This window comes from Ambystoma mexicanum, chromosome 7p (assembly GCF_040938575.1).
Source record: "Ambystoma mexicanum isolate Mex_15411 chromosome 7p, UKY_AmexF1_1, whole genome shotgun sequence".
Lineage (NCBI taxonomy): Eukaryota > Metazoa > Chordata > Amphibia > Caudata > Ambystomatidae > Ambystoma > Ambystoma mexicanum.
Window position 1 is genome coordinate 859,458,432 of NC_090939.1, and position 26,736 is coordinate 859,485,167.

Genomic DNA, 26,736 nt, shown 5'->3' on the forward strand with positions numbered 1-26,736 from the left:
ACCAGATAGCCCCTAGCTGGGGTGGCTGGGTTTTCAATAGGTGTCTGGATGCCTGCTCCGTGGACTGATGGACTTGGTCTGGATGTCCAGGGTAGGCACCATGACACAAATGCAATGCAAAGAGGGTGCAAAGATGTAAAGGCACACACACCTAAATTTGAATTACAAAAATATTGGCACAAATGGTATTCAAAGGCGGTGCAGGGACGTAAAAGCATGCACACCTACATTTGACTTTCAAAAGTAGGGGCACAAATGCAATGCAAAGAGGGTGTAGAGATGTAAAAGTGCACACACCTAAAGCACACACCTAAATTCAAGTTTCAAGAAACAAGGGGCACAAATGCAATGCATAGAGGGTGAAGGGATGTAAAAGCACAGAAACCTCAACTTGAATTACAAATATAGTGGCACAAATACAATTGAAAGAGGGCACAGGGATGTAAAAGCACAGACACCTACATTTGGATTACGAAAATAGTGCCACAAATGCAATGAAAAGAGGGTGTTTGGATATAAAAGCGCACAGACCTTAATTCGAATTTCAGAAATAGTGGCACAAATGCAATGCAAAGAGGGTGCAGAGATGTAAAAGCACACACACCTAAATTCTAATTACACAGTCGCACAAATGCAATGCAAAGTGGGGGCAGAGATGTAAAAGCACACACACCTAAATTCGAATTTCCAAAATAGTGGCACAAATGCAATGCAAAGAGGGTGCAGAGATGTAAGAGCACACGCACCTAAATTCGAATTACAAAAATAGTAGCACAAATGCAATGCAAAGAGGGTGCAGGGACGTAAAAACATGCACACCTAAATTCGAATTACAAAAATAGGGGCAAAAATGCAATGCAAAGAGGGTGTAGAGATGTAAAAGTGCACACACCTGAAGCACACACCTAAATTCAAGTTTCGAAAAACAGGGGGCACAAATGCAATGCATAGGGGGTGCAGGGATGTAAAAGCAAAGAGAGCTCAATTTGAATTACAAAAATAGGGGCACAAATGCAATGCAAAGAGGGTACAAAGATGTAAAAGCACACACAACTACATTTGAATTATAAAAATAGGGGCACATATGCAATGCAAATAGGGTACAGAGATGTAAAAACACACTCACCTAAATTCGAATTTAAAAAATAGTGGCACAAATGCAATGCAAAGAGGGTGCAGCAATGGAAGAGCATACACACCTAAATATGGATTTCACAAATAGTGGCACAAATGCAATGAAAAGAGGGTGCAGGGATGTAAAAGCACACAGACCTAAATTTGAATTATAAAAATAGTGGCACACATGCAATGCAAAGAGGGTGTAGAGATGTAAAAGTGCACACACCTACAGCACACAACTAAATTCAAGTTTCGAGAAACAAGGGGCACACATGCAATGAAAAGAGGGTTCATAGATGTAATAGCACACACACATACACTTAAATTTGAATTTCTAGAAACAAGGGGCACAAATGCAATGCAAAGAGGGTGCAGGGATGTAAAAGCACAGACACCTCAATTTGAATTTCAAAAATAGTGGCACAAATGCAATGCAAAGAGTTAGCTGCGATGTAAGAGCAGACACACCTACATTTAGATTACGAAAATAGTGGCACAAATGCAATGAAAAGAGAGTGCATGGATGTAAAAGCACCCACACCTAAATTTGAATTACAAAAATAGGTCCACAAATGCAATTCAAAGGCGGTGAAGGAACGTAAAAGCATGCACACCTAAATTTGAATTATAAAAGTAGGGGCACAAATGCAATGCAAATATGGTGCAGAGCTGCAAGAGAACCCACACCAAAATTCGAATTTCAGAAATAGTGGCACAAATGCAATGCAAAGATGGTGCAGAGTTGTAAGAGAACACACACCTGAATTCAAATTTCAAAAATAGTGGCACAAATGCAATGGAAAGAGGGTGCAAAGATGTAAAAGCACCCACACCTAAATTTGAATTACAAAAATAGGTCCACAAATGCAATTCAAAGGCGGTGAAGGAACGTAAAAGCATGCACACCTAAATTTGAATTATAAAAGTAGGGGCACAAATGCAATGCAAATATGGTGCAGAGCTGTAAGAGAACCCACACCAAAATTCGAATTTCAGAAATAGTGGCACCATTTCAATGCAAAGAGGGTGCAGAGATGTAAAAGCACAGACACCTAAATTCAAATTTCAAAAATAGTGGAACAAATGCAATGCAAAGAGGGTGCAGAGATGTAAAAGCACACACATGTACATTCTAATTACAAACACAGTGACACAAATGCAATGCAAAGAGGGTGCACGGATGTAAATGCACAGACACCTCAATTCGAATTTCAAAAATAGTGGCACAAATGCAATGCAAAGAGGGTGCAGACATGTAAGAGCACACACCTATATTAGAATTACAAAAGTAGTGGCACAAATGCAATGCAAAGAGGGTGCAAAGATGTAAGAGCACACACACCTACATTCGAATTTCAAAAATAGTGGCACAAATGCAATGCAAAGAAGTTGCAGCGATGTAAAAGCACACACACCTACATTTGGATTACAAAAATAGTGCCACAAATGCAATGAAAAGATGGTGCAGAGTTGTAAGAGAACACACACCTAAATTCGAATTACAAAAATAGTGACACAAATGCAATGCAAAGAGGGTGCAAAGATGTAAAAGCAGACACACCTAAATTTGAATTACAAAAATATGGGCAAAAATGCAATGCAAAGAGGGTGTAGAGATGTAAAAGTGCACACACCTAAAGCACACACCTAAATTCAAGTTTCGAGAAACAAGGGGCAAAAATGCAATGCATAGAGGGTGCAGGGATGTAAAAGCACAGACACCTCAACTTGAATTACAAATATAGTGGCACAAATACAATTGAAAGAGGGCACAGGGATGTAAAAGCACAGACACCTACATTTGGATTACAAAAATAGTGGCACAAATGCAATGAAAAGAGGGTGCAGGGATGTAAAAGCACACAGACCTAAATTTGAATTGCAAAAATAGGGGCAGATATGCAATGCCAAGGGGGTGCAGAGTTGTAAGGGAACACACACCTAAATTCGAATTTCAAAAATAGTGGCACAAATGCAATGCAAAGAGGGTGCAGAGATGTAAAAGCACACACACCTAAATTCTAATTACACAGTCGCACAAATGCAATGCAAAGTGGGTGCAGAGATGTAAAAGCACACACACCTAAATTCGAATTTCCAAAATAGTGGCACAAATGCAATGCAAAGAGGGTGCAGAGATGTAAGAGAACCCACACCAAAATTCGAATTTCAGAAATAGTGGCACAAATGCAATGCAAAGATGGTGCAGAGTTGTAAGAGAACACACACCTGAATTCAAATTTCAAAAATAGTGGCACAAATGCAATGGAAAGAGGGTGCAAAGATGTAAAAGCACCCACACCTAAATTTGAATTACAAAAATAGGTCCACAAATGCAATTCAAAGGCGGTGAAGGAACGTAAAAGCATGCACACCTAAATTTGAATTATAAAAGTAGGGGCACAAATGCAATGCAAATATGGTGCAGAGCTGTAAGAGAACCCACACCAAAATTCAAATTTCAGAAATAGTGGCACCATTTCAATGCAAAGAGGGTGCAGAGATGTAAAAGCACAGACACCTAAATTCGAATTTCAAAAATAGTGGAACAAATGCAATGCAAAGAGGGTGCAGAGATGTAAAAGCACACACATGTACATTCTAATTACAAACACAGTGACACAAATGCAATGCAAAGAGGGTGCACGGATGTAAATGCACAGACACCTCAATTCGAATTTCAAAAATAGTGGCACAAATGCAATGCAAAGAGGGTGCAGACATGTAAGAGCACACACCTATATTAGAATTACAAAAGTAGTGGCACAAATGCAATGCAAAGAGGGTGCAAAGATGTAAGAGCACGCACACCTACATTCGAATTTCAAAAATAGTGGCACAAATGCAATGCAAAGAAGTTGCAGCGATGTAAAAGCACACACACCTACATTTGGATTACAAAAATAGTGCCACAAATGCAATGAAAAGATGGTGCAGAGTTGTAAGAGAACACACACCTAAATTCGAATTACAAAAATAGTGACACAAATGCAATGCAAAGAGGGTGCAAAGATGTAAAAGCAGACACACCTAAATTTGAATTACAAAAATATGGGCAAAAATGCAATGCAAAGAGGGTGTAGAGATGTAAAAGTGCACACACCTAAAGCACAAACCTAAATTCAAGTTTCGAGAAACAAGGGGCAAAAATGCAATGCATAGAGGGTGCAGGGATGTAAAAGCACAGACACCTCAACTTGAATTACAAATATAGTGGCACAAATACAATTGAAAGAGGGCACAGGGATGTAAAAGCACAGACACCTACATTTGGATTACAAAAATAGTGGCACAAATGCAATGAAAAGAGGGTGCAGGGATGTAAAAGCACACAGACCTAAATTTGAATTACAAAAATAGGGGCAGAAATGCAATGCAAAGAGGGTGCAGAGTTGTAAGGGAACACACACCTAAATTCGAATTTCAAAAAAAGTGGCACAAATGCAATGCAAAGAGGGTGCAGAGATGTAAAAGCACACACACCTAAATTCTAATTACACAGTCGCACAAATGCAATGCAAAGTGGGTGCAGAGATGTAAAAGCACACACACCTAAATTCGAATTTCCAAAATAGTGGCACAAATGCAATGCAAAGAGGGTGCAGAGATGTAAGAGCACACGCACCTAAATTTGAATTACAAAAATAGTAGCACAAATGCAATGCAAAGAGGGTGCAAAGATGTAAAAGCACACACATCTACATTTGAATTACAAAAATGGTGGCACAAATGCAATGCAAAGAGGGTGCAAAGATGTAAAAGCACACACACCTACGTTTGAATTATAAAAATAGGGGCACAAATGCAATGCCAATAGGATGCAGAGATGTAAAAGCATGCACACCTAAATTCGAATTTCAAAAATAGTGGCACACATGCAATGCAAAGAGGGTGGAGAGATGTAAAAGTGCGCACACCTAAATCACACACCTAAATTCAAGTTTCGAGAAACAAGGGGCACAAATACAATGCAGAGAGGGTGCAGATATGTATAAGCACACACACCTCAATTCAAATTTTAAAAATAGTGGCACAAATGCAGTGCAAAGGGGTGCAGAGATGTAAACGCACAAACATCTACATTTTAATTTCAATTAACAAGTAGCACAAATGCAATGCATAGAGGGCACAGGGATGTAAAAGCAGACACCTACATTTGAATTTCAAAAATAGTGGCACAAATGCAATGCAAAGAGGTTGCATCGATGAAAGAGCACATACAGCTACATTTGAATTATAAAAATTGGGGCACAAATGCAATGCAAATAGGGTACAGAGATGTAAAAACACACTCACCTAAATTTGAATTTAAAAATAGTGGCACAAATTCAATGAAAACAGGGTGCAGCGATATAAAACCACACACACCTAAATTCGAATTTCAGAAATAGTGGCACAAATGCAATGCAAAGAGGGTGCAAAGATGTAAAAGCACACACACCTACATTTGAATTATAAAAATTGGGGCACAAATGCAATGCAAATAGGGTACAGAGATGTAAAAACACACTCACCTAAATTTGAATTTAAAAATAGTGGCACACATGCAATACAAAGAGGGTGTAGAGATGTAAAAGCACACACACCTAAATTCTAATTACAAACACAGTGGCACAAAGACAATGCAAAGAGGGTGCAGAGATGTAAGAGCACACACACCTAAATTTGAATTACAAAAATAGGGGCACAAATGCAATTCAAAGACGCTGCAGGGACGTAAAAACATGCACAACTAAATTCGAATTTCAAAAATAGGGGCAAAAATGCAATGCAAAGAGGCTGTAGAGATGTAAAAGTGCACACACCTAAAGCACACACCTAAATTCAAGTTTCGAGAAACAAGGGGCACAAATGCAATGCATAGAGGGTGCAGGGATGTAAAAGCACAAACACTTCAATTCGAATTTTAAAAATAGTGGCACAAATGCAGTGCAAAGAGGGTGTAGAGATGTAAAAGCTCACACAACTACATTTTAATTTCACACATCTACATTTTGAAGTAGCACAAATACAATGCATAGAGGGTGCAGGGATATAAAAGCACAGACACCTCAATTCGAATTTAAAAAATAGTGGAACAAATGCAATGCAAAGAGGATGCAGCGATGTAAGAACAGACACACCTACATTTGGATTACAAAATAGTGGCACTAATGCAATGAAATGAGGGTGCATGGATGTAAAAGCACACACACCTAAATTCGAATTTCAGAAATAGTGGCACCATTTCAATGCAAAGAGGGTGCAGAGATGTAAAAGCACAGACACCTAAATTTGAATTACAAAAATAGTGGCCAAATGCTATGCAAAGAGGGTGCAGAGATGTAGGAGCACACACACCTAAATTAGAATTACATAAATAGTGGCAAAAATGCAATGTAAAGAGGGTGCAAAGAGGTAAAAGCACGCACACCTAAATTTGAATTACAAAAATAGTGGCCAAATGCAATGCAAAGAGGGTGCAGAGATGTCAAAGTTCAAGTACCTAAATTCTAATTACAAACACAGTGGCACAAATGCAATTCAAAGACAGTGCAGGGACGTAAAAACATGCACACCTAAATTCAAATTTCAAAAATAGGCGCAAAAATGCAATGTAAAGAGGGTGTAGAGATGTAAACATGCACACACCTAAAGCACACACCTAAATTCAAGTTTCGAGAAACAAGGGGCACAAATGCAATGCATAGAGGGTGCAGGGATGTAAAAGCACAGAAAACTCAATTTGAATTACAAAAATAGTGGCACAAATGAAATTCAAAGAGGGCACAGGGATGTAAAAGCACAGACACCTACATTTCGATTACAAAAATAGTGGCACAAATGCAATGCAAAGAGGGTGCAGCAATGTGAAGCGGGAGAATGGGAGAAAAAGCTCCCCCCAATCTCCTCGCGACCATGGCCCAGAGGATCGCGGCCTAGACACCCACCACGAGATGAATTCGTCTATCTACCAGACGACCAAATACCCTGGTTCAAGAACATACGGATATTCCCACCAGCCTGCCCACCGGCCTGCCCTACTCGAGCGACACCTGCGGCATGGATGAACTCGACTAAGACCTTGACAACAAGCACCCACATCGTTAGAGATGCCATGACGACCTAGCCAACTGCCAAGAACACACGTGCCACCATGCACACTGGACACTCACGCACCAACCCGCACGAAGAATATAATCAGTGCTATGACGTAGGTGACGGAAACACCCACTGATGCGCATCTTTATTATTTTCCACATAGGTTTTCCGTAATGCAGGAATGCAAGACGCATAAAGCACTCGCGTATACGCTTGCTGACGCTTCTCCCACCCCTTGCATCGTGATGAGAATATAACGAAGACGTAATACTGCCTATGAAGCCATGTCGCACCACAACACAGGTGCCGTGCATTACACCTCCCCACCTATGAACCAGGCCCAAGTAGGCCACAAGCAAGAGCCGCCATGAACACTGAATGAGCAAGAGTACAAGTGCTGATCGCGCAGAACGAGCCCAGCGAGAGCTCACAGCCAAGGGAGCGATGTTGCAACTCGTATGCTACCAGCCGACGCCAAGGTCACACCTGTAAGCAAAGCCAAGCACGCAGAAGCAAAATACAACTTTAAATGTGCAGGATTCTGCCCCAGCCACGCTCTCCCCTCACGTGACCAAGCCAACCTGACAAGGTGCAAGACCCACGAGGCAGAAGTCGCCTGGGTCCCACGTCTGGGACACAGGCTGCAACAATGAAATGACCCAATGGACACCTACAGCGATGGGAATGGTCTGCTCTCAGGCCTATGAGCAAATCCGCGCATTGTCTGCACGAACACATAGTTACATATTGTTGCTAGTGACAGGTACACCGCGAGCTGGAAACAACGATGGTCCCAGGCTGGGGGGCTCGCGGGTGGACCAATCAGAACATGGGGGCACTCATCACTGACGCCACTAACATTAGCCAATCATTAGGGGTCTTTGTGTAACAATTTTCAAGTATCTAATAGAAGGGACAACCCAAGTATACCACCTGACTCATCCTCAACCACTAATACTGTTCTTTATATGTATGCTATACTAACCCTACCACTCGAGGAACCAATCCAGAGTGGCGATAGGTTTTTCGCTAACTTTGCCATGTGACGCAAGTAGCGCGTCATACTGAGGCAAAAAGGGCCTGCGAGCCCCACGAACTTTGAGAGTATGGACGGATGCAAACGATCCTAGACCCATCCCTGCCGTTGTTTAATAAACAGAAGAACCACCTTGCTTCTTGCGTGTGTCTCATACTCAATTTTGGGGAAAACAGGAGGAGTTAGGGCCTCCCAGCCCGTAGGTCCGCGGACGGCCCAGCCGACCCCGGGACAATCACCCCGACAAATGTAAGAGCATACACACCTAAATTTGGATTACACAAATAGTGGCACAAATGCAATGAAAAGAGGGTGAAGGGATATAGAAGCACACACACCTGAATTTGAATTTCAGAAATAGTGGCACAAATGCAATGCAAAGATGGTGCAGAGAGGTAATCGAACACACAGCTAAATTTGAATTTCAGAAATAGAGGCACAAATGCAATGCAAAGATGGTGCAGATAGGTAATCGAACACACACTTAAATTTGAATTTCAAAAATAGGGGCGCAAATGCAATGCAAATAGGGTACAGAGATGTAAAAACACACTCACCTAAATTCGAATTTAAAAAACAGTGGCACACATGCAATGCAAAGAGGGTGTAGGGATGTAAAAGTGCACACACCTACAGCACACAACTAAATTCAAGTTTCGAGGAACAAGGGGCACACATGCAATGAAAAGAGGGTTCATAGATGTAAAAGCACACACACACACTTAAATTTGAATTTCAAGAAACAAGGGGCACAAATGCAATGCAAAGAGGGTGCAGGGATGTAAAAGCACAGACACCTCAATTTGAATTTCAAAAATAGTGGCACAAATGCAATGCAAAGAGTTAGCTGCAATGTAAGAGCAGACACACCTACATTTAGATTACAAAAATAGTGGCACAAATGCAATGAAAGGAGGGTGCATGGATGTAAAAGCACACACACCTACATTTGAATTATAAAAATAGGGGCACATATGCAATGCAAATAGGGTACAGAGATGTAAAAACACACTCACCTAAGTTCGAATTTTAAAAATAGTGGCACAAATGCAATGCAAAGAGGGTGCAGCAATGGAAGAGCATACACACCTAAATATGGATTTCACAAATAGTGGCACAAATGCAATGAAAAGAGGGTGCAGGGATGTAAAAGCACACAGACCTAAATTTGAATTACAAAAATAGGGGCAGAAATGCAATGCAAAGAGGGTGCAAAGATGTAAAAGCACACACACCTACATTTGAATTATAAAAATAGGGGCACAAATGCAATGCAAATAGGGTACAGAGATGTAAAAAACCACTCACCTAAATTCGAATTTAAAAAATAGTGGCACACATGCAATGCAAAGAGGGTGTAGAGATGTAAAAGTGCACACACCTACAGCACACAACTAAATTCAAGTATCGAGAAACAAGGGGCACACATGCAATGAAAAGAGGGTTCATAGATGTAAAAGCACACACACCTCAATTTGAATTTCAAAAATAGTGGCACAAATGCAATGCAAAGAGTTAGCTGCGATGTAAGAACAGACACACCTACATTTAGATTACAAAAATAGTGGCACAAATGCAATGAAAAGAGGGTGCATGGATGTAAAAGCACACGCACCTAAATTCGAATTTCAGAAATAGTGGCACAAATGCAATGCAAAGATGGTGCAGAGTTGTAAGAGAACACACACCCGAATTCGAATTTCAAAAATAGTGGCACCATTTCAATGCAAAGAGTGTGCAGAGATGTAAAAGCACACACCGAAATTTGAATTTCAAAAATAGTGGCACAAATGCAATGCAGAGAGGGTGCAGAGATGTAAGAGCACACATACCTAAATTTGAATTACAAAAATAGTGGCACAAATGCAATGCAAAGAGGGTGCAAAGATGTAAAGGCACACACACCTAAATTTGAATTACAAAAATAGGGGCACAAATGCAATTCAAAGACGGTGAAGGAACGTAAAAGCATGCACACCTAAATTTGAATTTCAGAAATAGTGGCACCATTTCAATGCAAAGAGGGTGCAGAGAAGTAAAAGCACAGAGACCTAAATTCGAATTTCAAAAATAGTGGAACAAATGCAATGCAAAGAGGGTGGAGATGTAAAAGCACACACACGTACATTCTAATTACAAACACAGAGACACAAATGCAATGCAAAGAGGGTGCACATATATAAATGCACAGACACCTCAATTCAAATTTCAAAAATAGGGGCACAATTGCAATTCAAAGACGGTGCAGGGACGTAAAAACGTGCACACCTAAATTCGAATTGCAAAAATAGGGGCAAAAATGCAATGCAAAGAGGGTGTAGAGATGTAAAAGTGCACACACCTGAAGCACACACCTAAATTCAAGTTTCGAAAAACAAGGGGCACAAATGCAATGCATAGGGGGTGCAGGGATGTAAAAGCAAAGACAGCTCAATTTGAATTACAAAAATAGGGGCACAAATGCAATGCAAAGAGGGTGCAGCAATGGAAGAGCATACACACCTAAATATGGATTTCACAAATAGTGGCACAAATGCAATGAAAAGAGGGTGCAGGGATGTAAAAGCACACAGACCTAAATTTGAATTACAAAAATAGGGGCAGAAATACAATGCCAAGAGGGTGCAAAGATGTAAAAGCACACACACCTACATTTGAATTATAAAAATAGGGGCACAAATGCAATGCAAATAGGGTACAGAGATGTAAAAACACACTCACCTAAATTCGAATTTAAAAAATAGTGGCACACATGCAATGCAAAGAGGGTGTAGAGATGTAAAAGTGCACACACCTACAGCACACAACTAAATTCAAGTTTTGAGAAACAAGGGGCACACATGCAATGAAAAGAGGGTTCATAGATGTAAAAGCACACACACACACTTAATTTGAATTTCAAGAAACAAGGGGCACAAATGCAATGCAAAGAGGGTGCAGGGATGTAAAAGCACAGACACCTCAATTTGAATTTCAGAAATGGTGGCATAAATGCAATGCAAAGATTGTGCAGAGATGTATAAGCACAGACACCTAAATTCGAATTTCAAAAATAGTGGAACAAATGCAATGCAAAGATGGTGCAGAGTTATAAGAGAACACACACCTAAATTCGAATTTCAAAAATAGTGGTACCATTTCAATGCAAAGAGGGTGCAGAGATGTAAAGGCACACACCTAAATTCAAGTTTTGAGAAACAAGGGGCACAAATGCAATGCATAGAGGGTGCAGTGATGTAAAAGCGCAGACACCTACATTTGGATTACGAAAATAGTGGCACAAATGCAATGAAAAGAGGGTGCATTGATGTAAATGCACAGACACCTAAATTCGAATTTCAAAAATAGTGGCTCAAATGCCATGCAAAGATGGTGCAGAGAGGTAATCGAACACACACCTAAATTTGAATTTCAGAAATAGGGGCACAAATTCAGTGCAAAGAGGGTGCAGAGATGTAAAAGTACAGACAACTACATTCAAATTTCAAAAATAGTGGAACAAATAAGATGCAAAGAGGGTGCAGAGATGTAAAAGCACACACACCTATATTCTACTTACACAGTAGCACAAATACAATGCAAAGAGGGTGCAAAGATGTAAAAGCACACACACCTACATTTGAATTATAAAAATAGGGGCACAAATGCAATGCAAATAGGGTACAGAGATGTAAAAACACACTCACCCAAATTCGAATTTAAAAAATAGTGGCACACATGCACTGCAAAGAGGGTGTAGAGATGTAAAAGTGCACACACCTACAGCACACACCTAAATTCAAGTTTCGCGAAACAAGGGGCACACATGCAAAGAAAAGAGGGTTCAGAGATGTAAAAGCACACACATCTACATTTTAATTTCAATTAACAAGTAGCACAAATGCAATGCATATAGGGTGCAGGGATATAAAATCACAGACACCTCAATTCGAATTACAAAAATAGTGGCACAAATGCAATTCAAAGAGGGCACAGGGATGTAAAAGCACATACACCTAAATTTGAATTTAAAAAATAGTGGCATAAATGCAATGCAAAGAGGTTGAAGTGATGTAAGAGCAAACACACCTACATTTGGATTACAAAAATAGTGGCACAAATGCAATGAAATGAGGGTGCATGGATGTAAAAGCACACACACCTAAATTTGAATTTAAGCTTTTTTAAGCTCGGCAAGCGTACCTCTACGCTTGTCGGGCGTGGTCGTTTCCCGAGTCAGGCTCTATATGACTTTTGTCCCCAACTCCTACCACCTTCTAGGGTGGTTTAACAGGGCAATCTCGCAGAAAATGTCCTGAAGTTCCACAGTACAGACACAATTGCAATTGTCGTCTCTTTTCTCTTTCCTTTTGAGTCAAGGGTCCTTTAACCCCCCCGATCTGCATGGGTTCTGATGTATCTGTTCCTTTCGGGGTAACGTTAGGTTTAAATAATACCCGATTCTCAAATTTAGCTCGATCCGCCTTTCTGTTCTGAAGTCTGTGATCTAACTGGACCACCAAGCCTATATATTCTGAACAATCCTGGGGTGGATTCAGTACTTGAGCTAACACATCTTTGAGTTCTCCTCGGAGTCCACGATGAAATAACATAATTCGTTTTGCCTCAGGCCATCCGGTTTCCACCGCCAACCTATTAAAGGTTGCGATGTAGGTGAGCAGATCTTGGTTAACCTGTCGTAGGGACAAACGTTCGTTATCCAAGGCCTGTGCCCTGAAAATCTCGAAGAAGAGGATCATCCTGGTTGACTAGTGGAATTGACCAATCAGCTGCGCTGCCACTGAGTTACGATAGTACAAAGGCTACTTTGGCTTGATGGTTCGGAAAGTCTCCAGGTCTACATAAAAAGTGCAAGCGGCACTGGTTCATAAATACAGCGAACCTTTTTGGGTCTCCGGCAAAGCATTCGGGTGGAGCTAAAGGGATATTTCCAGGTAAAACTATTTGCACAGGGTTGCTTGATGGAGCCCATAGCTCCATCAAGCAACCAGATAGCCCCTAGCTGGGGTGGCTGGGTTTTCAATAGGTGTCTGGATGCCTGCTCCCTGGACTGATGGACTTGGTCTGGATGTCCAGGGTAGGCATCATGACACAAATGCAATGCAAAGAGGGTGCAAAGATGTAAAAGCACACACACCTAAATTTGAATTACAAAAATATTGGCACAAATGGTATTCAAAGACGGTGCAGGGACGTAAAAGCATGCACACCTACATTTGACTTTCAAAAGTAGGGGCACAAATGCAATGCAAAGAGGGTGTAGAGATGTAAAAGTGCACACACCTAAAGCACACACCTAAATTCAAGTTTCAAGAAACAAGGGGCACAAATGCAATGCATAGAGGGTGCAGGGATGTAAAAGCACAGACACCTCAACTTGAATTACAAATATAGTGGCACAAATACAATTGAAAGAGGGCACAGGGATGTAAAAGCACAGACACCTACATTTGGATTACGAAAATAGTGTCACAAATGCAATGAAAAGAGGGTGTTTGGATATAAAAGCGCACAGACCTTAATTCGAATTTCAAAAATAGTGGCACAAATGCAATGCAAAGAGGGTGCAGAGATGTAAAAGCACACACACCTAAATTCTAATTACACAGTCGCACAAATGCAATGCAAAGTGGGTGCAGATATGTAAGAGCACACGCACCTAAATTCGAATTACAAAAATAGTAGCACAAATGCAACGCAAAGAGGGTGCAGGGACGTAAAAACATGCACACCTAAATTCGAATTACAAAAATAGGGGCAAAAATGCAATGCAAAGAGGGTGTAGAGATGTAAAAGTGCACACACCTGAAGCACACACCTAAATTCAAGTTTCGAAAAACAAGGGGCACAAATGCAATGCATAGGGGGTGCAGGGATGTAAAAGCAAAGACAGCTCAATTTGAATTACAAAAATAGTGGCACAAATGCAATGCAAAGAGGGTGCAGCAATGGAAGAGCATACACACCTAAATATGGATTTCACAAATAGTGGCACAAATGCAATGAAAAGAGGGTGCAGGGATGTAAAAGCACACAGACCTAAATTTGAATTACAAAAATAGGGGCAGAAATGCAATGCAAAGAGGGTGCAAAGATTTAAAAGCACACACACCTACATTTGAATTATAAAAATAGGGGCACAAATGCAATGCAAATAGGGTACAAAGATGTAAAAACACACTCACCTAAATTCGAATTTAAAAAACAGTGGCACACATGCAATGCAAAGAGGGTGTAGAGATGAAAAAGTGCACACACCTACAGCACACAACTAAATTCAAGTTTCGAGAAACAAGGGGCACACATGCAATGAAAAGAGGGTTCATAGATGTAAAAGCACACACACACACACTTAAATTTGAATTTCAAGAAACAAGGGGCACAAATGCAATGCAAAGAGGGTGCAGGGATGTAAAAGCACAGACACCTCAATTTGAATTTCAAAAATAGTGGCACAAATGCAATGCAAAGAGTTAGCTGCAATGTAAGAGCAGACACACCTACATTTAGATTACAAAAATAGTGGCACAAATGCAATGAAAAGAGGGTGCATGGATGTAAAAGCACACACACCTACATTTGAATTATAAAAATAGGGGCACATATGCAATGCAAATAGGGTACAGAGATGTAAAAACACACTCACCTAAGTTCGAATTTTAAAAATAGTGGCACAAATGCAATGCAAAGAGGGTGCAGCAATGGAAGAGCATACACACCTAAATATGGATTTCACAAATAGTGGCACAAATGCAATGAAAAGAGGGTGCAGGGATGTAAAAGCACACAGACCTAAATTTGAATTACAAAAATAGGGGCAGAAATGCAATGCAAAGAGGGTGCAAAGATGTAAAAGCACACACACCTACATTTGAATTATAAAAATAGGGGCACAAATGCAATGCAAATAGGGTACAGAGATGTAAAAAACCACTCATCTAAATTCGAATTTAAAAAATAGTGGCACACATGCAATGCAAAGAGGGTGTAGAGATGTAAAAGTGCACACACCTACAGCACACAACTAAATTCAAGTTTCGAGAAACAAGGGGCACACATGCAATGAAAAGAGGGTTCATAGATGTAAAAGCACACACACACACACACACACACACACTTAAATTTGAATTTCAAGAAACAAGGGGCACAAATGCAATGCAAAGAGGGTGCAGGGATGTAAAAGCACAGACACCTCAATTTGAATTTCAAAAATAGTGGCACAAATGCAATGCAAAGAGTTAGCTGCGATGTAAGAACAGACACACCTACATTTAGATTACAAAAATAGTGGCACAAATGCAATGAAAAGAGGGTGCATGGATGTAAAAGCACACACACCTAAATTCGAATTTCAGAAATAGTGGCACAAATGCAATGCAAAGATGGTGCAGAGTTGTAAGAGAACACACACCCGAATTCGAATTTCAAAAATAGTGGCACCATTTCAATGCAAAGAGTGTGCAGAGATGTAAAAGCACACACCGAAATTTGAATTTCAAAAATAGTGGCACAAATGCAATGCAGAGAGGGTGCAGAGATGTAAGAGCACACATACCTAAATTTGAATTACAAAAATAGTGGCACAAATGCAATGCAAAGAGGGTGCAAAGATGTAAAGGCACACACACCTAAATTTGAATTACAAAAATAGGGGCACAAATGCAATTCAAAGACGGTGAAGGAACGTAAAAGCATGCACACCTAAATTTGAATTTCAGAAATAGTGGCACCATTTCAATGCAAAGAGGGTGCAGAGAAGTAAAAGCACAGAGACCTAAATTCGAATTTCAAAAATAGTGGAACAAATGCAATGCAAAGAGGGTGCAGAGAAGTAAAAGCACAGACACCTCAATTCAAATTTCAAAAATAGGGGCACAATTGCAATTCAAAGACGGTGCAGGGACGTAAAAACGTGCACACCTAAATTCGAATTGCAAAAATAGGGGCAAAAATGCAATGCAAAGAGGGTGTAGAGATGTAAAAGTGCACACACCTGAAGCACACACCTAAATTCAAGTTTCGAAAAACAAGGGGCACAAATGCAATGCATAGGGGGTGCAGGGATGTAAAAGCAAAGACAGCTCAATTTGAATTACAAAAATAGGGCACAAATGCAATGCAAAGAGGGTGCAGCAATGGAAGAGCATGCACACCTAAATATGGATTTCACAAATAGTGGCACAAATGCAATGAAAAGAGGGTGCAGGGATGTAAAAGCACACAGACCTAAATTTGAATTACAAAAATAGGGGCAGAAATGCAATGCAAAGAGGGTGCAAAGATGTAAAAGCACACACACCTACATTTGAATTATAAAAATAGGGGCACAAATGCAATGCAAATAGGGTACAGAGATGTAAAAACACACTCACCTAAATTCGAATTTAAAAAACAGTGGCACACATGCAATGCAAAGAGGGTGTAGAGATGTAAAAGTGCACACACCTACAGCACACAACTAAATTCAAGTTTCGAGAAACAAGGGGCACACATGCAATGAAAAGAGGGTTCATAGATGTAAAAGCACACACACACACTTAAATTTGAATTTCAAGAAACAAGGGGCACAAATGCAATGCAAAGAGGGTGCAGGGATGTAAAAGCACAGACACCTCAATTTGAATTTCAAAAATAGTGGCACAAATGCAATGCAAAGAGTTAGCTGCAATGTAAGAGCAGACACACCTACATTTAGATTACAAAAATAGTGGTACAAATGCAATGAAAAGAGGGTGCATGGATGTAAAAGCACACACACCTACATTTGAACTATAAAAATAGGAGCACATATGCAATGCAAATAGGGTACAGAGATGTAAAAACACACACACTCACCTAAGTTCGAATTTTAAAAATTTTGGCACAAATGCAATGCAAAGAGGGTGCAGCAATGGAAGAGCATACACACCTAAATATGGATTTCACAAATAGTGGCACAAATGCAATGAAAAGAGGGTGCAGGGATGTAAAAGCACACAGACCTAAATTTGAATTACAAAAATAGGGGCAGAAATGCAATGCAAAGAGGGTTCAAAGATGTAAAAGCACACACACCTACATTTGAATTATAAAAATAGGGGCACAAATGCAATGCAAATAGGGTACAGAGATGTAAAAAACCACTCATCTAAATTCGAATTTAAAAAATAGTGGCACACATGCAATGCAAAGAGGGTGTAGAGATGTAAAAGTGCACACACCTACAGCACACAACTAAATTCAAGTTTCGAGAAACAAGGGGCACACATGCAATGAAAAGAGGGTTCATAGATGTAAAAGCACACACACACACACACACTTAAATTTGAATTTCAAGAAACAATGGGCACAAATGCAATGCAAAGAGGGTGCAGGGATGTAAAAGCACAGACACCTCAATTTGAATTTCAAAAATAGTGGCACAAATGCAATGCAAAGAGTTAGCTGCGATGTAAGAACAGACACACCTACATTTAGATTACAAAAATAGTGGCACAAATGCAATGAAAAGAGGGTGCATGGATGTAAAAGCACACGCACCTAAATTCGAATTTCAGAAATAGTGGCACAAATGCAATGCAAAGATGGTGCAGAGTTGTAAGAGAACACACACCCGAATTCGAATTTCAAAAATAGTGGCACCATTTCAATGCAAAGAGTGTGCAGAGATGTAAAAGCACACACCGAAATTTGAATTTCAAAAATAGTGGCACCATTTCAATGCAAAGAGGGTGCAGAGAAGTAAAAGCACAGAGACCTAAATTCGAATTTCAAAAATAGTGGAACAAATGCAATGCAAAGAGGGTGCAGAGATGTAAAAGCACACACACGTACATTCTAATTACAAACACAGTGACACAAATGCAATGCAAAGAGGGTGCACATATATAAATGCACAGACACCTCAATTCAAATTTCAAAAATAGGGGCACAATTGCAATTCAAAGACGGTGCAGGGACGTAAAAACGTGCACACCTAAATTCGAATTACAAAAATAGGGGCAAAAATGCAATGCAAAGAGGGTGTAGAGATGTAAAAGTGCACACACCTGAAGCACACACCTAAATTCAAGTTTCGAAAAACAAGGGGCACAAATGCAATGCATAGGGGGTGCAGGGATGTAAAAGCAAAGACAGCTCAATTTGAATTACAAAAATAGGGGCACAAATGCAATGCAAAGAGGGTGCAGCAATGGAAGAGCATACACACCTAAATATGGATTTCACAAATAGTGGCACAAATGCAATGAAAAGAGGGTGCAGGGATGTAAAAGCACACAGACCTAAATTTGAATTACAAAAATAGGGGCAGAAATGCAATGCAAAGAGGGTGCAAAGATGTAAAAGCACACACACCTACATTTGAATTATAAAAATAGGGGCACAAATGCAATGCAAATAGGGTACAGAGATGTAAAAACACACTCACCTAAATTCGAATTTAAAAAATAGTGGCACACATGCAATGCAAAGATGGTGTAGAGATGTAAAAGTGCACACACCTACAGCACACAACTAAATTCAAGTTTCGAGAAACAAGGGGCACACATGCAATGAAAAGAGGGTTCATAGATGTAAAAGCACACACACACACTTAAATTTGAATTTCAAGAAACAAGGGGCACAAATGCAATGCAAAGAGGGTGCAGGGATGTAAAAGCACAGACACCTCAATTTGAATTTCAAAAATAGTGGCACAAATGCAATGCAAAGAGTTAGCTGCAATGTAAGAGCAGACACACCTACATTTAGATTACAAAAATAGTGGCACAAATGCAATGAAAAGAGGGTGCATGGATGTAAAAGCACACACACCTACATTTGAATTATAAAAATAGGGGCACATATGCAATGCAAATAGGGTACAGAGATGTAAAAACACACTCACCTAAGTTCGAATTTTAAAAATAGTGGCACAAATGCAATGCAAAGAGGGTGCAGCAATGGAAGAGCATACACACCTAAATATGGATTTCACAAATAGTGGCACAAATGCAATGAAAAGAGGGTGCAGGGATGTAAAAGCACACAGACCTAAATTTGAATTACAAAAATAGGGGCAGAAATGCAATGCAAAGAGGGTGCAAAGATGTAAAAGCACACACACCTACATTTGAATTATAAAAATAGGGGCACAAATGCAATGCAAATAGGGTACAGAGATGTAAAAACACACTCACCTAAATTCGAATTTAAAAAATAGTGGCACACATGCAATGCAAAGAGGGTGTAGAGATGTAAAAGTGCACACACCTACAGCACACAACTAAATTCAAGTTTCGAGAAACAAGGGGCACACATGCAATGAAAAGAGGGTTCATAGATGTAAAAGCACACACACACACTTAAATTTGAATTTCAAGAAACAAGGGGCACAAATGCAATGCAAAGAGGGTGCAGGGATGTAAAAGCACAGACACCTCAATTTGAATTTCAAAAATAGTGGCACAAATGCAATGCAAAGAGTTAGCTGCAACGTAAGAGCAGACACACCTACATTTAGATTACAAAAATAGTGGCACAAATGCAATGAAAAGAGGGTGCATGGATGTAAAAGCACACACACCTACATTTGAATTATAAAAATAGGGGCACATATGCAATGCAAATAGGGTACAGAGATGTAAAAACACACTCACCTAAGTTCGAATTTTAAAAATAGTGGCACAAATGCAATGCAAAGAGGGTGCAGCAATGGAAGAGCATACACACCTAAATATGGATTTCACAAATAGTGGCACAAATGCAATGAAAAGAGGGTGCAGGGATGTAAAAGCACACGGACCTAAATTTGAATTACAAAAATAGGGGCAGAAATGCAATGCAAAGAGGGTGCAAAGATGTAAAAGCACACACGCCTACATTTGAATTATAAAAATAGGGGCACAAATGCAATGCAAATAGGGTACAGAGATGTAAAAACACACTCACCTAAATTCGAATTTAAAAAACAGTGGCACACATGCAATGCAAAGAGGGTGTAGAGATGTAAAAGTGCACACACCTACAGCACACAACTAAATTCAAGTTTCGAGAAACAAGGGGCACACATGCAATGAAAAGAGGGTTCATAGATGTAAAAGCACACACACACACTTAAATTTGAATTTCAAGAAACAAGGGGCACAAATGCAATGCAAAGAGGGTGCAGGGATGTAAAAGCACAGACACCTCAATTTGAATTTCAAAAATAGTGGCACAAATGCAATGCAAAGAGTTAGCTGCAATGTAAGAGCAGACACACCTACATTTAGATTACAAAAATAGTGGCACAAATGCAATGAAAAGAGGGTGCATGGATGTAAAAGCACACACACCTACATTTGAATTATGAAAATAGGGGCACATATGCAATGCAAATAGGGTACAGAGATGTAAAAACACACTCACCTAAGTTCGAATTTTAAAAATAGTGGCACAAATGCAATGCAAAGAGCAATGGAAGAGCATACACACCTAAATATGGATTTCACAAATAGTGGCACAAATGCAATGAAAAGAGGGTGCAGGGATGTAAAAGCACACAGACCTAAATTTGAATTACAAAAATAGGGGCAGAAATGCAATGCAAAGAGGGTGCAAAGATGTAAAAGCACACACACCTACATTTGAATTATAAAAATAGGGGCACAAATGCAATGCAAATAGGGTACAGAGATGTAAAAACACACTCACCTAAATTCGAATTTAAAAAACAGTGGCACACATGCAATGCAAAGAGGGTGTAGAGATGTAAAAGTGCACACACCTACAGCACACAACTAAATTCAAGTTTCGAGAAACAAGGGGCACACATGCAATGAAAAGAGGGTTCATAGATGTAAAAGCACACACACACACTTAAATTTGAATTTCAAGAAACAAGGGGCACAAATGCAATGCAAAGAGGGTGCAGGGATGTAAAAGCACAGACACCTCAATTTGAATTTCAAAAATAGTGGCACAAATGAAATGCAAAGAGTTAGCTGCAATGTAAGAGCAGACACACCTACATTTAGATTACAAAAATAGTGGCACAAATGCAATGAAAAGAGGGTGCATGGATGTAAAAGCACACACACCTACATTTGAATTATAAAAATAGGGGCACATATGCAATGCAAATAGGGTACAGAGATGTAAAAACACACTCACCTAAGTTTGAATTTTAAAAATAGTGGCACAAATGCAATGCAAAGAGGGTGCAGCAATGGAAGAGCATACACACCTAAATATGGATTTCACAAATAGTGGCACAAATGCAATGAAAAGAGGGTGCAGGGATGTAAAAGCACACAGACCTAAATTTGAATTACAAAAATAGGGGCAGAAATGCAATGCAAAGAGGGTGCAAAGATGTAAAAGCACACACACCTACATTTGAATTATAAAAATAGGGGCACAAATGCAATGCAAATAGGGTACAGAGATGTAAAAAACCACTCACCTAAATTCGAATTTAAAAAATAGTGGCACACATGCAATGCAAAGAGGGTGTAGAGATGTAAAAGTGCACACACCTACAGCACACAACTAAATTCAAGTTTCGAGAAACAAGGGGCACACATGCAATGAAAAGAGGGTTCATAGATGTAAAAGCACACACACACACACACACTTAAATTTGAATTTCAAGAAACAAGGGGCACAAATGCAATGCAAAGAGGGTGCAGGGATGTAAAAGCACAGACACCTCAATTTGAATTTCAAAAATAGTGGCACAAATGCAATGCAAAGAGTTAGCTGCGATGTAAGAACAGACACACCTACATTTAGATTACAAAAATAGTGGCACAAATGCAATGAAAAGAGGGTGCATGGATGTAAAAGCACACGCACCTAAATTCGAATTTCAGAAATAGTGGCACAAATGCAATGCAAAGATGGTGCAGAGTTGTAAGAGAACACACACCCGAATTCGAATTTCAAAAATAGTGGCACCATTTCAATGCAAAGAGTGTGCAGAGATGTAAAAGCACACACCGAAATTTGAATTTCAAAAATAGTGGCACAAATGCAATGCAGAGAGGGTGCAGAGATGTAAGAGCACACATACCTAAATTTGAATTACAAAAATAGTGGCACAAATGCAATGCAAAGAGGGTGCAAAGATGTAAAGGCACACACACCTAAATTTGAATTACAAAAATAGGGGCACAAATGCAATTCAAAGACGGTGAAGGAACGTAAAAGCATGCACACCTAAATTTGAATTTCAGAAATAGTGGCACCATTTCAATGCAAAGAGGGTGCAGAGAAGTAAAAGCACAGAGACCTAAATTCGAATTTCAAAAATAGTGGAACAAATGCAATGCAAAGAGGGTGCAGAGATGTAAAAGCACACACACGTACATTCTAATTACAAACACAGTGACACAAATGCAATGCAAAGAGGGTGCACATATATAAATGCACAGACACCTCAATTCAAATTTCAAAAATAGGGGCACAATTGCAATTCAAAGACGGTGCAGGGACGTAAAAACGTGCACACCTAAATTCGAATTACAAAAATAGGGGCAAAAATGCAATGCAAAGAGGGTGTAGAGATGTAAAAGTGCACACACCTGAAGCACACACCTAAATTCAAGTTTCGAAAAACAAGGGGCACAAATGCAATGCATAGGGGGTGCAGGGATGTAAAAGCAAAGACAGCTCAATTTGAATTACAAAAATAGAGGCACAAATGCAATGCAAAGAGGGTGCAGCAATGGAAGAGCATACACACCTAAATATGGATTTCACAAATAGTGGCACAAATGCAATGAAAAGAGGGTGCAGGGATGTAAAAGCACATAGACCTAAATTTGAATTACAAAAATAGGGGCAGAAATGCAATGCAAAGAGGGTGCAAAGATGTAAAAGCACACACACCTACATTTGAATTATAAAAATAGGGGCACAAATGCAATGCAAATAGGGTACAGAGATGTAAAAACACACTCACCTAAATTCGAATTTAAAAAATAGTGGCACACATGCAATGCAAAGAGGGTGTAGAGATGTAAAAGTGCACACACCTACAGCACACAACTAAATTCAAGTTTCGAGAAACAAGGGGCACACATGCAATGAAAAGAGGGTGCAGGGATGTAAAAGCACAGACACCTCAATTTGAATTTCAAAAATAGTGGCACAAATGCAATGCAAAGAGTTAGCTGCAATGTAAGAGCAGACACACCTACATTTAGATTACAAAAATAGTGGCACAAATGCAATGAAAAGAGGGTGCATGGATGTAAAAGCACACACACCTACATTTGAATTATAAAAATAGGGGCACATATGCAATGCAAATAGGGTACAGAGATGTAAAAACACACTCACCTAAGTTCGAATTTTAAAAATAGTGGCACAAATGCAATGCAAAGAGGGTGCAGCAATGGAAGAGCATACACACCTAAATATGGATTTCACAAATAGTGGCACAAATGCAATGAAAAGAGGGTGCAGGGATGTAAAAGCACACAGACCTAAATTTGAATTACAAAAATAGGGGCAGAAATGCAATGCAAAGAGGGTGCAAAGATGTAAAAGCACACACACCTACATTTGAATTATAAAAATAGGGGCACAAATGCAATGCAAATAGGGTACAGAGATGTAAAAACACACTCACCTAAATTCGAATTTAAAAATCAGTGGCACACATGCAATGCAAAGAGGGTGTAGAGATGTAAAAGTGCACACACCTACAGCACACAACTAAATTCAAGTTTCGAGAAACAAGGGGCACACATGCAATGAAAAGAGGGTTCATAGATGTAAAAGCACACACACACACTTAAATTTGAATTTCAAGAAACAAGGGGCACAAATGCAATGCAAAGAGGGTGCAGGGATGTAAAAGCACAGACACCTCAATTTGAATTTCAAAAATAGTGGCACAAATGCAATGCAAAGAGTTAGCTGCAATGTAAGAGCAGACACACCTACATTTAGATTACAAAAATAGTGGCACAAATGCAATGAAAAGAGGGTGCATGGATGTAAAAGCACACACACCTACATTTGAATTATAAAAATAGGGGCACATATGCAATGCAAATAGGGTACAGAGATGTAAAAACACACTCACCTAAGTTCGAATTTTAAAAATAGTGGCACAAATGCAATGCAAAGAGGGTGCAGCAATGGAAGAGCATACACACCTAAATATGGATTTCACAAATAGTGGCACAAATGCAATGAAAAGAGGGTGCAGGGATGTAAAAGCACACAGACCTAAATTTGAATTACAAAAATAGGGGCAGAAATGCAATGCAAAGAGGGTGCAAAGATGTAAAAGCACACACACATACATTTGAATTATAAAAATAGGGGCACAAATGCAATGCAAATAGGGTACAGAGATGTAAAAAACCACTCACCTAAATTCGAATTTAAAAAATAGTGGCACACATGCAATGCAAAGAGGGTGTAGAGATGTAAAAGTGCACACACCTACAGCACACAACTAAATTCAAGTTTCGAGAAACAAGGGGCACACATGCAATGAAAAGAGGGTTCATAGATGTAAAAGCACACACACACACACACTTAAATTTGAATTTCAAGAAACAAGGGGCACAAATGCAATGCAAAGAGGGTGCAGGGATGTAAAAGCACAGACACCTCAATTTGAATTTCAAAAATAGTGGCACAAATGCAATGCAAAGAGTTAGCTGCGATGTAAGAACAGACACACCTACATTTAGATTACAAAAATAGTGGCACAAATGCAATGAAAAGAGGGTGCATGGATGTAAAAGCACACGCACCTAAATTCGAATTTCAGAAATAGTGGCACAAATGCAATGCAAAGATGGTGCAGAGTTGTAAGAGAACACACACCCGAATTCGAATTTCAAAAATAGTGGCACCATTTCAATGCAAAGAGTGTGCAGAGATGTAAAAGCACACACCGAAATTTGAATTTCAAAAATAGTGGCACAAATGCAATGCAGAGAGGGTGCAGAGATGTAAGAGCACACATACCTAAATTTGAATTACAAAAATAGTGGCACAAATGCAATGCAAAGAGGGTGCAAAGATGTAAAGGCACACACACCTAAATTTGAATTACAAAAATAGGGGCACAAATGCAATTCAAAGACGGTGAAGGAACGTAAAAGCATGCACACCTAAATTTGAATTTCAGAAATAGTGGCACCATTTCAATGCAAAGAGGGTGCAGAGAAGTAAAAGCACAGAGACCTAAATTCGAATTTCAAAAATAGTGGAACAAATGCAATGCAAAGAGGGTGCAGAGATGTAAAAGCACACACACGTACATTCTAATTACAAACACAGTGACACAAATGCAATGCAAAGAGGGTGCACATATATAAATGCACAGACACCTCAATTCAAATTTCAAAAATAGGGGCACAATTGCAATTCAAAGACGGTGCAGGGACGTAAAAACGTGCACACCTAAATTCGAATTACAAAAATAGGGGCAAAAATGCAATGCAAAGAGGGCGTAGAGATGTAAAAGTGCACACACCTGAAGCACACACATAAATTCAAGTTTCGAAAAACAAGGGGCACAAATGCAATGCATAGGGGGTGCAGGGATGTAAAAGCAAAGACAGCTCAATTTGAATTACAAAAATAGGGGCACAAATGCAATGCAAAGAGGGTGCAGCAATGGAAGAGCATACACACCTAAATATGGATTTCACAAATAGTGGCACAAATGCAATGAAAAGAGGGTGCAGGGATGTAAAAGCACACAGACCTAAATTTGAATTACAAAAATAGGGGCAGAAATGCAATGCAAAGAGGGTGCAAAGATGTAAAAGCACACACACCTACATTTGAATTATAAAAATAGGGGCACAAATGCAATGCAAATAGGGTACAGAGATGTAAAAACACACTCACCTAAATTCGAATTTAAAAAATAGTGGCACACATGCAATGCAAAGAGGGTGTAGAGATGTAAAAGTGCACACACCTACAGCACACAACTAAATTCAAGTTTCGAGAAACAAGGGGCACACATGCAATGAAAAGAGGGTTCATAGATGTAAAAGCACACACACACACTTAAATTTGAATTTCAAGAAACAAGGGGCACAAATGCAATGCAAAGAGGGTGCAGGGATGTAAAAGCACAGACACCTCAATTTGAATTTCAAAAATAGTGGCACAAATGCAATGCAAAGAGTTAGCTGCAATGTAAGAGCAGACACACCTACATTTAGATTACAAAAATAGTGGCACAAATGCAATGAAAAGAGGGTGCATGGATGTAAAAGCACACACACCTACATTTGAATTATAAAAATAGGGGCACATATGCAATGCAAATAGGGTACAGAGATGTAAAAACACACTCACCTAAGTTCGAATTTTAAAAATAGTGGCACAAATGCAATGCAAAGAGGGTGCAGCAATGGAAGAGCATACACACCTAAATATGGATTTCACAAATAGTGGCACAAATGCAATGAAAAGAGGGTGCAGGGATGTAAAAGCACACAGACCTAAATTTGAATTACAAAAATAGGGGCAGAAATGCAATGCAAAGAGGGTGCAAAGATGTAAAAGCACAC